This window comes from Cinclus cinclus, chromosome 4 (assembly GCF_963662255.1).
Source record: "Cinclus cinclus chromosome 4, bCinCin1.1, whole genome shotgun sequence".
In the NCBI taxonomy this organism is placed as follows: domain Eukaryota; kingdom Metazoa; phylum Chordata; class Aves; order Passeriformes; family Cinclidae; genus Cinclus; species Cinclus cinclus.
Genome location: NC_085049.1, coordinates 28845573 through 28861935, shown reverse-complemented (window position 1 = coordinate 28861935; position 16363 = coordinate 28845573). Strand labels below are relative to the sequence as shown.

Sequence of the window (16363 nt, the reverse complement as noted above, 5' to 3'; positions counted from 1 at the left end):
TCCTTGGTACCTCTTCCACATATATCAGGTTAAAAATAACCCCCTCATCCCATGAATCACAACATTCATGGTACAGATGAGGCACCACTTAAGGAGCAAATCCTTTGGTAGCAAAGAAAGTTGTTGGAGCCCTGACCATACCAGACGATGGGCACTGGTACAGCTAACAAAGCACACCAGTTTGCCAACTAAGAAGGGACACATCTAATCTGAAAGTGGTTAGGTACTTTGACTGTATAAGCAGGACTTTTGCAATCCCATGTTTTCAAATACTGCTAAAAGTCAGTGTGAACAAGGCAGATGAAGTAAGAAATTCTGAAATTCCTGAATTTCTGCCTTGGAGTAGAAGGACACATAGAGACATCAAATAAATTGTATGGAAAACATTTATTTCAGTCTTTCTGACTGCCAACAATTAAACAAATTAAGTTTTTAGAAGGTTTGACATGGTTCCCAACATCCCTCACATCTAATCCCACTCATTATACTTGTCTTTTGTCAAGGCTGAACTTACTTATTTTTTCCTTTTTGGATTGGTTTGTACCTACAAAATACATCCCTGCAATTGACATGGGCAAGCCCATGAATGCACACATTGTTACAGTCACATAGACATACTTATGCAGAGACAGCTTGGGCCTATGGGTTTAGGAAAAGAAGCTGTATCAATTTAAGTCATATTTATAATGACAAAATTGTATTCAGCCTAAGGGTCACACTAACAATTGTGCTGAGTTAGCTTTTTCTGGTAGGATCTGAAGGGGGGTAGGGGAAGAAACACCTTTTACCAAAATAGTTAAAATGCTATAAAAAAAAGTCAGTCTGTGCAGCCCGGGCCTTATAAGGAAGTGTTTTTAAACATTTATTTCTTGAAACACAAGGTTTCAATCAAAAGCCACTGGAGACTCTGGGGTCATGATCTTCCCTCTCAATGATCTGCACAAAGGTCAGAGAGGTTTTCCCTCTATGAATGAAGTTGCCTTCCAAACACTTCAGCTACAGAATAAACAGCTTCTAACCCAGCTTGCAAAACTCAGCATTGTTGTCTACGAAAAAGACAAACCTCTTGCTAAGATATTTCATGCTTGTACTCTCTGCAGACTCTTTACAAATTAAAGGCCTGTAAAACCTCGAACCTTTATTAAGTCTGTCAGCAACAAGTATAAGTTGAGAAGAACACCATATGTCAATGTAAGAAGCTTGGTGAGTGCCTACACTGTATTCCTCAGCTACCCCAACCAGCTTGAAGTGCTTCTTGCACCTTGACATGGCAGTATATCCACACTGTGTTAGCACAGACATATAATGAACGCTCGTGGTTGGCATTAGCTGGGCTCGTGTCAAAAGTAAAATACTGTGAGGTTACAGGCAATCTGGAACATGTTCTCATGAAAGACAGAGGTTTAAAGAAAAAAGTGAGAAAAAGAATTCTTTGCAGCACTTAAAGCAATGAAGGGAAAACAAAGCAATGCCTTTAGGATGTATCTCAAATCCTGATTGGAATATTTCAAGGATCAATTTTCACGATCAAAAATGTTAGTAAGTGCCACCAAAGGTCAGAACTAAGACTGAAGGGGTGTGCTCTGCACAACCTCAGATGGTATTTTAAAATAAGTTATTGTGCATCTTACTGTGTGTTTGACAAACACTCTTGCTGGTGCCACTACCACTGTTTGGTTGGGCTGCCTGGTGCATGAGCCCCACAGAGCTGCCCTGCTGCAAATGTCACTATACAGATTTCTTTCGCATCTGCCGGTGATAAGTTACAATACTGAAATTTGTCCAGGAATGTATACTTGTTAATTTTGCTTTAGATGGATTCTATAAAAACATGAAAATCTTGGCAAGGAGTGGGGTGAGACTTGCCCACTGTCTGGGTCCCTTTCCCACCCAGCCAACAGGGCAGACTTTTTAGTTCATTATCACCTCATCAGTGCTCCTGTCAGCTGCCAGCAGTGAGAACTGGACTAAGCCACTCACTAATTCCTGGCCCTCCTGCCTCAACTGAAGTAGCAGTAAATCCAGAACAGATGGATGCTCTTTAACCCTCGCAATTCAGACACTTACTTTAATCAGTCTAATCAACCCACCCAACTCAGAACAAGGAAATGAGTGACAGACACAGGATGATGGTGGGATGGAACGTGTTGCAGCATGGATCCTTAAAAGAAAACACCACCCTGCATCTTGGATACTCTGCTGATAAAGGAGGCAGCTGGCCAAAGGCAGGAGGCCTCTCAGATCAGGAGCAGGACAAACCTTCTATCAAGAGGAAAAGCTGAAAAGGGATGGATTATAAAGCACGGCAAGTTTATTACACATAGAGTTCTCAGCACATTACCCAAGCTAGGAATGAAGACCAGAAGGCAAGGGGTGGATTTTGGTTTTCCAAATGAAGTTGCAGCTCAGGCCACTCTAGAAGCTTGCTGTCAGTCATCTCCTTCCCAAAACATGAGACATAAGTTTCAAACATTGCCTTGTGTTGTCTGAGACTTATGGATTGCCACTTCAGTGCACTAAGCCAGCAGAAAACTAACTTAAGAAAAATGTGGACATTTTATTGCTATATTAGTGCCCTGAATTAGTGCAGTGGAGTTTTGTGAGTTGCAGACACAGCACAGAGGAGGACCTGGGAGAGGGGAGCAGGAGCACGTGGGTCTGTAGCCCAGCCTGCCATGCACTCAGACCACAGCTCCTCATGTTCCCAAAGATGTATTTTCAGTATTGGCCTGCAGACCACAGAGCACAGCTTCATTCACACAGGGCAGAACCAAAAATTGCATGTGAAGTTTAAAATGCATCTTAAAGGGGATTTTACTGTATAATAACATCAAGAGGAACTCTTCTGTTTATTTTCACACTCATACATTTCAGTAAGACCTAAACAACTGTGGAGAATGTGGCTAAGTATAATACTCAGAAAGAATGAATTTTTTTTTCAAGATTCTCTGTATGATTTGGTATTCCCTGGCCTACTAGAGAAGACAGAAATTAAAAAACCAGCATTTCAGTGCTCCAGCATCTCCAATAGTTTTATACACTTAGAGGCTTCAAGAAAACCCTTAGCAATTTATGAAAAAAAGAAAGACAAATTAGTTGTATATTCATTTTAGAGATTAGAAACTAAAAAAGGGTCTTGGCTAAGGTAAAATTATTCACCTAGAAGAAGTTATGAATGCCATTTAGAACAACCACTTTCAGTCTTGCCATTCTGTAGCACGTTATGTATCAAAAAGGAAAGACACACAGGAACAAATTCAAAGGGTAGTAACAATGATAGCATATCTGCAAACCCAAACTCTAGGCCTGGAAAAAAATCCCGAAGTGGTAGCTCTGGATAAAAATCAGCACATGGCATGAATTATTAGGAGCACAAATGTAGCTTAATAGTACTTCTGCCAATCAGGCTATTTTAACCTCAGAAGTCTGTGTGATTGCAGCTTCTCTCTTTTGTACCTTTCCTACATGTATATGAAATACAAGAAGAGAAATGAAAGAGTCAATTAGCCTCTTGCCCTGTATCATGTAAACAATGAGCCCTGTTTGGGCCTAACTGAAACCAATTTCCTGAAACCAGGAGAGGTTGACAGGCACAACATGAAAAATAAAGGTTTTTAAAAAAATAGATTTGTTTTAGCACTTTTACAAATATTCTTGATTAAACCATTTTAAAAACATCCTGCTCTTCCATTTTTCACAAGAAAAAGCGTGTCCTTCTCTGCATTTTTTTCAATTATAAGTCATACACACAAATTTTAAACTAAATCTCTGCAAGATTTCGCATTTACTTTTATAACTGACAACTTTAGAAGTTATGAATGAAGAATATTTAACATCCCAATTATTAACAGAATTCATTCTGTGTTAGCGTAACATCTCAATTATTGACTAACACTTTCAATTATTAACTAACATAAATAATTTTGTTAGAATTTATAATTTTGCTCTTTAGCTAACATAGACCAACATTTGCCAGATTAGACAATGGTGTAGAACACAAGAACAGCCATGTGTAAGAGAAAGACTGTTTTAGCAAATGGCCAATGAAACCAGAAGTCCCAAACAGCTTTAAGGACCACTGAAAAGCTTAGTAACCATAGAAAAACACATTCAAAGCTACCTTTTCCTTAAGGATGATTGCCATAACAATCAAAAGATAAAAACATAGCTGAGTTTAGTGTAACTGTGAAACAGACTGGGAAAATACTTGTGCATGTGGCTGTCACAATTCTGCGCATTTTCATTGAAAAGACAATTGAGGACAGAAAAATTACCTAGCAAAACCAGAAAAAATTAGAATGACATTGAGAATCCTACTGTCCATTGTTAAATAATAATATGCTAAAATTAAACAAGAAAAAAAATTATGTAGGTTTGTTTTTTGGTTTTTTTTTTTTTTTCAATTACATAGTTCAGCCATGCAATGAGCTATCAAATACACTGCAGCATTCTCAAAGGAGACAGTGAAAGAGTCAGCTACTAGCATTGTTTAAGGAATAAAATATTCTTCTATTATATGAAGAAGAAACATCTCATTAAAAGACCTTCTCAGCCTCAGTGATGGTAACTACCCTATGGTGTGGAAGTGGTCAACTGTGTTTTGGGACTAATCATTCCAAAGTTTATAGGCAAGTCCATGATCCAAAGTCATGAAAACAATAGCTCCTAATCCCAATGAGCCGGGGAAGCACTGTGCTCCTGAATGAGGAGTAGAGGGCTTGGTTGAGAATGCGACCTTTTAGTGGGGCTCAAGGAGATGACAGAAGTTCTGTGCAAGCTGTGAGGTCTCACAGCACAGAGTGTGCTTACAGTGTCAAATTCTGGGATATTAGAAGTCATCTTGAAGTGATGTAACTGTCCTGTCAGCACTGAGAAGCTGCCAGAGCAGACTGCAGTCTTGTCTCTCTAAGTGATGCTGATGCCAACTGTGATGATTCAGTTTTTCTTTTTCAAGGCAGTGCCTGCCTTGGGATTGCACTGCCCAGTTAATGGTATCCAGTTTCACATGAGGTGCCCTAGGGTACAAAAGACAGGAGGCCAACAAAATATAAGGAAGATCCATGCCTTTCTGAAGGGGAACCCGAAAGTGCAGTAGGATAATTCAGTGCACCAAGAATGGCAGTAAGCTCCTAAATTCAGTCAGCACAGTGCTGTTCTCCCCAGAACCAACAAACAAGGGATCAACAGCTGCCTCAAAGCTGGCAAAGAGCTACTTTCTTATCCAATATACATCTTGTGTGCAAAATGGTGGAAGTCTTTCAAAACATTTTTGGAGTCCAATGTAAATCAGAGACCATCACTGGTAGGCAGAGAACAAGGCTCTGAAGACCAACCAAAGAAAAGGAAGTAGAGATTTGAGAAACAGAGAAGATATGAAAGAACCTCACTGTTTTGAACAGGAAGGAGATCAGGAGCTACACAATCTTCTATCATGAACAAGAAAATTAATTTTAGTACTGCCCTTTAAACAACACTTGAATAACAGCCCTTTGTTAATTCACAACAGCAAATGAAACTTATTTTGGGAGTGCAAGATACAGTCAAATTACTTGAGGATGGACTAAAAGTCACTCTATGACAAGCAACTTAGACAGTTTATTCATGCCATTTGAATTTTTCTGTGTTGAGTTTCCCTTATTCCTAAATAAGATACTTTTTTTTTTCCCCCAAAGGCTTATTTCAGGAGTTAACATGGACTTTGCAACTGCTTTAACATTCTCAGAAGGAAAGTGCTATATCTTGTCAAGTATCATAATGAGAACTGAGGGCCACAGCACAAACTGAAATTACAGTTTATGAACAGTTTATGAAATTACAGAAGGCTGCACAATTTAAAAAAATAATCTATTTCTGGAATGTGGAGACTATTGTAAGCCAATGCAAACTCCTCTTGTTTATTAAGGCTGTAGGTGTGTATTTCCAAGTCCCAGCAGACTGTCACCAGACTCAGCTGAAGTGCTAGGAAGTCAGGTAATGAAATACTTCCACTAGGCTATCCTAACTCTTACCTGAAATCAAAACACATAGTTAAGACATAAACTAGAAAAATGGGCAGTGCATGAATTCCAAAGAAGAATGGGAGCTTTTTGTTGTACATTTCTATAGTTAATATTTTTAAAATATTTTTTTCTAAGACTTGTAGGATTTCCTTGGGAATAGAGTACCTGAAAGGTAGATTTTGTTCTTTACTATGCATATCAGTATACAGAATGAGAATGAAAGTTTAACTGAAAATCTGTGACTGTTGTTGATAAGGAGTTAAATTTTTCATCATGATGGCATTTCATGATGATTTCATGATGATTTGGTGTTTCACAGTGATAGTCTGCTGATTTATGTACTGTTGCTTCCAAACTGAATTGGCAGTGGTAAAGCAACTCTGAAGAACTGAGGGTTTTATTCCATGCATCTGACTGCAACTTGACAGCTCTTAAAAAGTATTCCTACCTTGAAAATACATTAAATATTCATTAAATCATTAATCTGCTAAGAAACTTATAGAGCTTATCAGAGTCTACAGAAAATTAACTATACTTATTTATAAAATAAAAATGACCCATACACTAGGCAAATCACACAAAACACAAGAAATGCATCCACACTGCAGCCATGGGAGTGTCTGCATCACAAAAATGTGTAACCACAGCTGGACTAAGGCAGATGTACTCTAAAAAGCATTAGACATAACTTACTACACTACTTACATATTAATACTACATTGCTACTTTGAGAGTTACTAAAAAGAAAACGAAAGTGTAACAGAGATCTGTTAAGACAGTGCACCTGCCATGTATGGGAATAAAGTTTTTATGTTATTTATAGCACTGAGATGAAGACCATATAGCTACCCAAAGCAATTTCTGCCCCTCTAAAACTATTTTCATTAAAAGCCTGCAAGTTCTGTTCCAGGAACAGGCAACTAAACATTAAGTACTTATACTTAGTTATATTTAAGTTGCACTGAGATAGTATTTGCCCATCAATCAGAACAAGAAATTCAGTGTCTGTATAAATACAGACAATGAGGATGAATCCCTGCATGCCATGAAGTAATGTGGAGCACCCTGTCTCCCCAAAACAAGGGCACAAAAGATGTAAAGAGAGGTCTTGTCAGCTATGGTGTGTCCAGGCACCCCGACATCCAATTCCCCCACACAGGGAGTGCTGTTCCCACACTCCTTGTTGCAAAGGAGGCAGAAGCTCCAGCAGTTGGGAGAGCCCTGCAAGGAAGCCTCACTGAGATGTTGCTCCAAGGGGCTGTACCTGACCCCAGAGCATTATTCTGTAGTCCTCAGGCTTCTTCTGTTTGGGCCAAGTGCCACACTGACACCCTCTGCAGCTCAGCACCAAACACCTTTCCCACTCCCCAACAGTTTACTCGCATCTCTGCATAAGTGCTGGTTTCTTCTGGCTCCAAAGACAGTCTCACCTACAGGGTTTCATTTTTCTGTTTGACACCCTTGCTGCTCATTTTCCCTTACTGCACAAAAGAACTTGCTCCAAGTGCCTCTTTCACAACTGCTTCTCTGTAGTAAATGAAAGCCTCAATAATCGTATTTTGATTGTAGAGTTGATTAATTTTGACTTTGTTTAATTTGTGGCCTTTGCTGAGATCTTTGGGGCTGAGAATTAGAGAGCACACTGTACCACTGTACTTTGGACATAGGGGATTTGCCAATTTATTTCGTGCCTCATTTGTCACAAAACCTATGAAACTGCAGTCCAAAGCCAGCTTCATATTTTTAAAGGCAAGGCAAAAAAATGTATTTGTTTTTCTTATAAATTAACATCTTCTGGCTAAATTAATCTAGTTTTTCAAATTCAGAACCAGAGCCCTTATTAGCAATGAGACTCTAGTAAGCAAGAAAAATCCAAAGATCAGCTCTGCAAAACAGAACAGATTGCTTATGTCCAATTACAGCACTAAGTTGCAAGAAATGCATACTCAACTTTAGGTACAGACATATAAAACAAAAAATGAGGCTGTAGAAAGGATCTATATAAGAACATATTTGAAGAGAGAAATACATGAAGAACTATGTATGTTACATGCACAACATTTCCCATTAAATATTTGTGTCTCAAACTATTAAGACATAAAAAAAATCTACAAACACAGTACCTTCAGATATTAATTCCTGACATCACTGAAGCTCTGTGGCCATGAGTGAACAAGTCACTTCATGTTTTGCTTTTCAGTTTACTCCTTTGAGGAACAACAATGGCATTTCTCCATTTTTATTAAAAAAATACGAGTTTGAAACGTAAAATCCCTAGTGAAAAGAAGTAAACTGAAAAATACTAATATTTATAGTTGCATTACTAATAATGCTGATGAAAATGTGGCTAGAAGAGATAAAGGCTTTTTCCAAATATAAGAAGATATCTCTGTAATTCTTTATAACCTAGCAAGTCCCAACCCTTTTAGATTTCCTGCCTAATGAGGGCTTGAGAGGCAGCAAAATTTTTTCAGCTACCTTGAATCAATGAATCAATTTTTTTTTTATTCCTTCCAATAAAAAAAGAAGTTTCCTTTGAATGGAGATTACTCCACATGAATTACCTACAAAAGCAAAGTTTCTCTTTAGAAACTGAATGTGCAAATCAAAGACAGTATCAATGACAGACAGAACTGAGCCCACATCATATGAGGAACAAACTCAGGCACATAATACATTTTTACAGGACACGTTTTTCATTCTTACAGACTTTCAGTAAGGAAAATATATGACTTGTGCTGAAGAATCAGAAAACCTGCTAGATAATAGTCTCCATCCTCAACTTCACCTAAAGTACGCCCAAAGCATGTTGAGATGTATTTAAGCTATTTGTGGTATAAAACATCAAATTTCTGATGTAAAAACATTCCTAGAACCCCTCTTCACTTTACTGAGATCAGTCTGAATTCTCATCTTGTTCCCCAAATCACCCCAACATCCATCATGGCATTTTGGCAATACACACCCTTTGGCTCTGGCTTGTCAGCCACTTCATTATGGATGATTTGAACAGCAGAAGACTTCAGAGAGTCCACTAAGGGCATCATGTAACAGAGGTTTCTATTTCAACAGTAAACTACTGTTTATTCTTTTCCACCTACCTACTTATTCACTTCACAGTGTTTGAATAAGGAATACAAACCCTACTTCTTCATGAGACAGTTCTGTGAGATGATGACACAAATCCTCCTGAGAACAAAACTCCTATATTACCAAAACTATGACTTTGCATAAGGGGACACCTGGTTTGTCATGATTTAGTCTCAACAAGTTAATTCTTCTGCCATTCAACACTTGACTATTTTCTAAACATTTACATATATCTTTGACCATTTACTCCAATCCTTTCCTGATGAAATACCTCACTGCTCAAAGCAACTTGCAGTTGTCATCTCTTCACAATAGTCTCAGTGGCCTACAATTTTTATTCATGACATTAAGCTAAATGATCAAACAAGTTGATTGTATAGCAAATACAAATTATATAATTTAATTTAACGTCATATGCAAAGCTTGATTCCTAGATTACATAGTGGAAATAAACTAGTGTGATTCTGTGTTTTTCAACTCAACATGAATTTTAAAGCTGTAGAGTATCGGAAGACTGAAAAAGAGCTGTAGGTCTAGAGAAAGCTACAGCCATATCTATTTAGTGCTTGAAGTGGGCCTGGAAAAGGGGTTTAGGCAACATCAAATATTTTTCAATATTTATTCAAAAATCAAATGATTTTTCAGAATTCCCTACATTCCTACATACACTAGCTCCTAGTACAGGAAGCTAGTTCTCTTAATTCTGCAATCTGCAGAAAACTATTATAGAACTTCTGAATTGGGGAGAACTGACTTAATAGCAGTGTCAGCACCACACCTCAAAGAAAGACAGGTTCATAATGCTTAATATCATCTTCTAGGACTTTTGAATGAACAGTTGTGGTCAATTTTTGTGTTTTTGACCACACACTTTCACACAAGGTATCACCAGACAAACCCCAAACCAACAATTCCTGAGTCCTATCGCTATGGAGCTTTCTCAGAAATTCCACAGACATGCAGATGATGCTTTTTATTTTGCCTAAAAGAAAACAAAAGTATTGTTTGGGAAGGGAAGAAAACAAGCAAAAAAAATACATTATGGATATTACCATACAGTATAAAGACAAAGACTCTATGTGCTGCCAACAACTTGACTCAGTTCTCCAATTTTTCTTACTCAATTCCTTCTTCTTGTCCTCCAGGATTGCAGGGAAGCAATTACTTGCTTCAGAGGTTGTTTCTGTAATTAAAGCAAATTGACCTCACTTTTTTTTTTTTAAAAAAAGGAATTTCTGCTCCACTCCAGAAAACAAATTGGAGTTAGACTTTGCCTTACCTACACCCCGCAATGCTCTACTGTTTTTTTAAAGCCAATAAAAGAGGGACTTGCACATGCACAGTGACCATGTGAGCACATCCACCCTGTGTGAGTTCCCTCCTTGTATTTTGAACTATGTTGACAATGTCCGGATGGGATTTACAATTGCTCAAAGCTACTATTGTTCACACTACATTAAATCTACAATATATGCAATGAGATACCATAATATTTTCACTTGGAACTTCTATTAACCCGCAACTTGACTGTATTTAATGAAATATGTAGTGCTTACAGAGTTGATTTATATGCATTACTATTTACAGTTCATGTTTATAAAAGAGGAAAAAGCACCCTAAGGAACTCATGGTTCTTTTGACTTTAACAGAAGTAAAAAGTGCCTGATTTGGTTTAGCTCAGTAACACCCCTGGAAGCCCCAGAATCTTATAGCTGGATTAGGGATGGCGACAGGAGTCACTGATGCAGCTGAAACAGCCAGCACAGGAAATCTACTTTTGCTATCAACCTTGAGCCAAAACACTCCTGCATATTCTAAAACAAAAATCACAGTCATATTTATGCTTCTTATGTACAGAATTATACACAAGCAATGTCTTTGCATGCTGAAAACTTGGAAATGTACTTTTGTCAAATGTTGTTCTAAAACTAAGTGACATGAAAGATTCATACTTCCAAGGGAAAATTATGCAGATTCCCTTGAACAGATAAACTTTACCTTCTTACAGAACTTCTGAGTGCATTTAATTACACAAAATAAAGGCATACAGAATTAGTTAGCAGAAGGCAGTATAATGGTGGCCCTAGAGCTATCTTACAAGCAATCTGCTCTATATATTAGTCCACATAAAACTATCAGTCTCACTATTCCTCTACCAATTTAACACTTGGTTATCTAGAAACAAACAACATAATTCTTTTCTCTATATAACATGATCTGCATACAGGTTATGGTAAAACCAAACTTTTACCAAAACAATGAAATTTTCTTGTGCTGCACCTGTTCCCTAAGACAGTTTGCAATAATGACTAGCAAAACTGAGAAAACACAAGAAGGGTATTCATCCTCGAATCAGGATTGCATAAGCCTAAAAAAAATCATCCATTTTAGTACTCAATCTATATATATGCCTATATATATAATCTCATCTATTGATGAGATCTTTCAGAGCAATTTCTGTAAGAATGTTGCAATCTCCTAATAGAATAGGAAACTATGACAAAACCTCTACATTTCATTCTCACTTTAAAGAGGTTTAATTTTCCTACACCATCTAGAAAACTATGCCAATTGAAGGGATCATTTACACTAAACCCAGTCCCTGGAAAAATATATCCAGAAAAGTAATCTCCCAGGGAAAGACATGGGAACAAAAGCATAGTGCAGCTAAATTCTCCAGAAGTTAATGACTGGACCTCTTTCCCTCAAGTCCTCCCTACAACATCAATAGTCTTAGAAATTACTGAGTGGAGCAAACTGCTTTAACACCACCTGGTGTAATTTTCAGCAGCTGGTTTTGCTTCCAGGCCTGTCATGGCTCATTAAGATAGTATAGTACTTTCTGTCTGCAAGATTGTTCTTGGGGACCATAGAATTCAAGATAAAATGAGATATAGAGGTTTTATCACAAGACAGAACAGGACTGTGACATATCACCGAGGTTTTAGTATCTGAAAAGCTCCAGAAGGAAAATATTTTCAGGGTAGGTGAAGAGTAACAACAAACCAGTTAGGAAAGGTAAATATAACTTCCCAATACTTAAAGAAACAGAATAGACCACAACAATCTAATTCTGTGTCTATTCATATGGAGCATTTTGTCTACGTAGGCTTTACTAAAGGTTCGTGTTGTTGCTTTGCAGTTTTATCACTCTGTGACACTTTGAGACTCAAGATTCACTTATATGAAACATTTGATCGACCAGTTTAGTACTGCTGCCCAAAAATGGGTTAAACTCTTCTGCTTGCTTCCATGATTCAGGCCAGTGTAAGTTGCACTGGAAACAGCGTGGCTGGCTGTCTCTAGTGCTGCCAGAACACTCGTGTCTCAGAGTGCTCAGAAGGCTCGTGGACAACACCAGAGGGCAGGGATGATAATAGGACTCATTCCTTAATTGTGAAGTGAAAAAAAGTGCAAAGGAGATTATGTTTTCTCTCGAGTTTTCACCTGAATCAAACAAATAGTAGCAAAAGACACCAAATTTGCAGGTAACCAAGATCTTTCGATGCTCTTGAGCCTCAAAAGACACTCAATACATCTTCATGCTGTATTTCATGCTTTCCTATTGGATTCTGTACCACTGACTTGGAGGTTAACAGCAGTTCCAAGGTCAGTCATGTCAAATTACGTAAACATGAGGTCTGTATTGTTGAATAATTAGAAATAGATTATTTTTCATATTTCAGATTACTTAGCTGAGTAGTTACAATTTACTGGGGTGACAATATAGAGTTAAAATAAACATATATGATTAAATATTTTATGCTTAAAAAGAACAAAACAAAACTGGAAAGGACAAAACAATGGTAAACAGAACACTAGCATGTTAATTTTCACTGTGTGCCCAGAAAAAGACATTTTAAAAAGAAAATTCCAAAGCTAATAGAAGGGAAAAGGGACTGACATAGATGCACTTGTTCAGCTTTGCCCCAGACAGTGAATCCTACAGACACAGAGTGCCCCCTGTGGGACTTCAACTTATTTAAGTGCACATGAAGTAATCACAGGAGAAGTTTAGGTACCACTGCTGCTATCACGTGATAATCTGACACACCAAGTGATGCCTGGACCCTGTAAGCCCAGTTCAATATGACAAAGTGCCCGTGCTGGGCCCAGAAAGCCACACCTTGGTGATGAGAGGGTAATGTGCTGCTGCTTTGTGGCACTGACAACAAACAACATCCCAAAACAGGGATTTCAAAGTATGGAGACAGCTGTTCATCTGCTCTGTAGGACTGTTGTTAATCCATATGCCTAAACCATAACCTCTGTAAAGACCAGGAAATTCCTTAGCTTCCAAGAAGACATGTGCAGATGAGCTGACAAGTTATTGTTGGATGGACATCGGTATTTTTTTTATTTTTAGTTCTGTTCACCATGGGGGCACACAACCTGAAATATTTTTATTTGGTTAAACTGTTTGCAGGGCTTGAAGTTACTTCACACCTCATTTTGGACCAAGTGATTTTACTTTTCTGGCAAATAAACTGTGTCAATCAGTTTCTTTTGGATTACTTTCAACTTCAGCTTCATACTCCTACCTCCATACAATGTTGTTTTATTCCTGGGAAGATGAACTTTTCAGAAGATAAAAAACTCTCAGCTTCCACTGACTTCATTTTCAGTTGTGAGTGTTCATGTGCATCCCTTTGTTTTTTCTTATCTGAGAGCCAAAAAATGAAGATGTGGACTTCTCCATCTATCAGATATTTTTAAGTTATATCATGAAGGAAAACTGTAGCACAGATATGGGTGAACAGTATTCCTGCACAGCCCTGCCTAGGCTGGCATCTCATTTTTATGAGTAGCCCTCCTGTAGCTCTCAGCAGGCCTTCCAGCTCTGAGATGAAGAAAGGAAGGTATACAGTAAACAGACTCATTAAGCTACAGGCCCAGTTCATTTCTCATCTCCACCTCCACTCTGTATCAAAGAAACACTATCTGTGGGATGAATTCATGCCATTAGAAACTACTTAAAAAGACTACTCATGTACAGTCAGACAAGAAATCAAAAGATGTTTTCTGACAGCTTGATTTTGAAACATAAATTACTTTCTGTGATAGCAATAAATTAATCTGCAATACTCTTGATTATTTTTCAAGAAATAAGAGGATAGTAAACTATTCTCAGACAACTAATAATCCTTCTGTTGTGAGCCAGCAGGATGAAAGATTCAATTCTGAAGTGCCAACTCCATTATGTAAGTCTGCATACCTTGAATTATAGGGCTAGCAGCAATTGCAATTAGCAGGAAAAGGCATAATTCAGGAAAGGGCTATTGGATAGTTTTCCAGGTCTGAAAGAACAGCTTGAGAAATGCCCCAACTGGGACTTTTCAATCCTGAAGCACATGACTAGGAAGACCCTTCTGGTCCTTCTGACCATAACAAAAGGCCTGTCTATAAAAAAACCATGCAGACACAGTGTCTGTTCCCCTTCCCTCTAAGTGCAGCACCCACTGCTACAGATTTGGCAATTGCATGAGCTCGGCCTCAGATTAGACTGTTTGTGCTTGGTTATTTTCACACACTGCCAAAATTTGCTGACAACACCAGGGGAAAAAAAAAGGAAAGTAAAACTGGTGATTTTCAACAGTTTATAACTCAGCTCAGCCTAAGCAGGTTTTTATGGGACAAAGAACAGAGATTTCTCTGTAGACAGCACTTTATTCCTGCCTAATTTAAAAGATTTGCTGTGAATGATGGAAACACTAGAACTTCTTAAAGAAAACATAACGAAACAAAAATCCTAGCAGTTCACTAGTATTTCTCTACAGTAGATCAGGTTTGGTGATATAAATAGAGACCATTATCTGCCTCTCTCATAATTATACGCAGTAAAGTTTTTTTAAAGAAAATGAAAACATTAGACTTAAAGGAAGAAGGCTTCAAAATACATAGTATTTCTTTAAGGAGTGAAATTTGCTTGGAATCATTCACACTTTAGCTATTCTAGTGCCACACTATTCCCTAAGGAGTGTGAAATGATCTTCTCAGGGTTACAGAGTTAGTAATAAGCCCAAGTTCTACTCTAAGAAACAGTATTTTAAACATGTATTTTCACTAGCATTATATCTAACAACTTCCTATTAAAACCCAGAGGTAACTTTCTGGAGTCCCCTTGTTGCTTTAACACTTTCTTTCACTCCATATCTAGAATCTCCTAAAGCAGCATTTCCTAAGCTATTTTTCTTGTCTGCTCCTCAGCCCCACTGGCTGACAGCAGGGCCTAGATTGTTAAATCTACACCTCTATCAAATCTCAAATTTAATCAGTGCTGGTTTTGAGCACCTCAAACTTTTCCCACTGAAGCATGCCCTAAAACTTTGGAAACAATATTGCTTCACCATCCCTTTGAACACTACCTGTATAACATCTATTGTTCTCCATAAGAACTCCAAAAGCAGCTAATAGTTTCACAAAACTGACCACTCATTCAACTACTGTTATTTTTCAGCTGAAATTGCAGTAAATACTGTAACACTATGAGAAACTTTTTGCAATACTAGAAAACAAATTAGTGCTTTTCATAAAAGACATAGGCTGGGAAAGCAGGGCAACAAAGAATATACTGGAGTTTCTGCATATAAAATAAGATATTTAATTCACTGGGAGTCCTCAGCAGAGAATTGTTTACAACAGACCCTCATGGTGAGGGTGAGTTTCTGAAGTTTGGATGCCTTTGGCAGCTTTATAGAACTTTAAGACAGACCAGCTATGACTAAAACATGCTCAGCTAGTTAACTATACAAACGTAATGCTTTTTCCATCTTTCTCTCCATGTGCTGACAGCATTACCATTCTCTCCAGTGTTCTTCTTCCTTCTGAGGTACAATGGATCTACCAGTTCATGCAGTCCCTGATACCACATTTCAGTACAAAAACTTTCCAACAACAACTTACACAGTTAAGAGAAGTTAATCATTTAGAAGTGAGTAGTTATATTAAAGGATCTACACAATTCCAAATACATTTCAGGATATACAGTACACTGCGTGCAGATTTTAATGAGAAGGTTTGGCAGAGCAGTTTGGCAGAGGGAAGTACTGTCAAGTGATTGGATATGGGATACATCTCCAGTTGCTTTGGATTCCCACATCACCTAAGGAGCTATTCTTCCCATCCCCCCACACAGCAACTCTCAAGGCAGTCAAATTTATAGCTCAATAAATTTTTTTTATTAAAAATAAAAAGTGTGGCTTTTAAGTACTGCAGTCTTCCAACATCCTTATGCCAGGTCTAGCTCAAACTGTTGTAGCTGAATATGAAGCTGG

The 16363-nt window shown here is 37.9% G+C and overlaps 1 protein-coding gene across 3 annotated transcripts in view; it reads right to left on the bottom strand.

The window, feature by feature from the left end:
* ERC1 (ELKS/RAB6-interacting/CAST family member 1) overlaps window positions 1-16363 on the bottom strand; it is a 257407-nt gene that overhangs the window by 74902 nt on the left and 166142 nt on the right. The gene's annotated exons all lie outside the window — the stretch shown is intronic.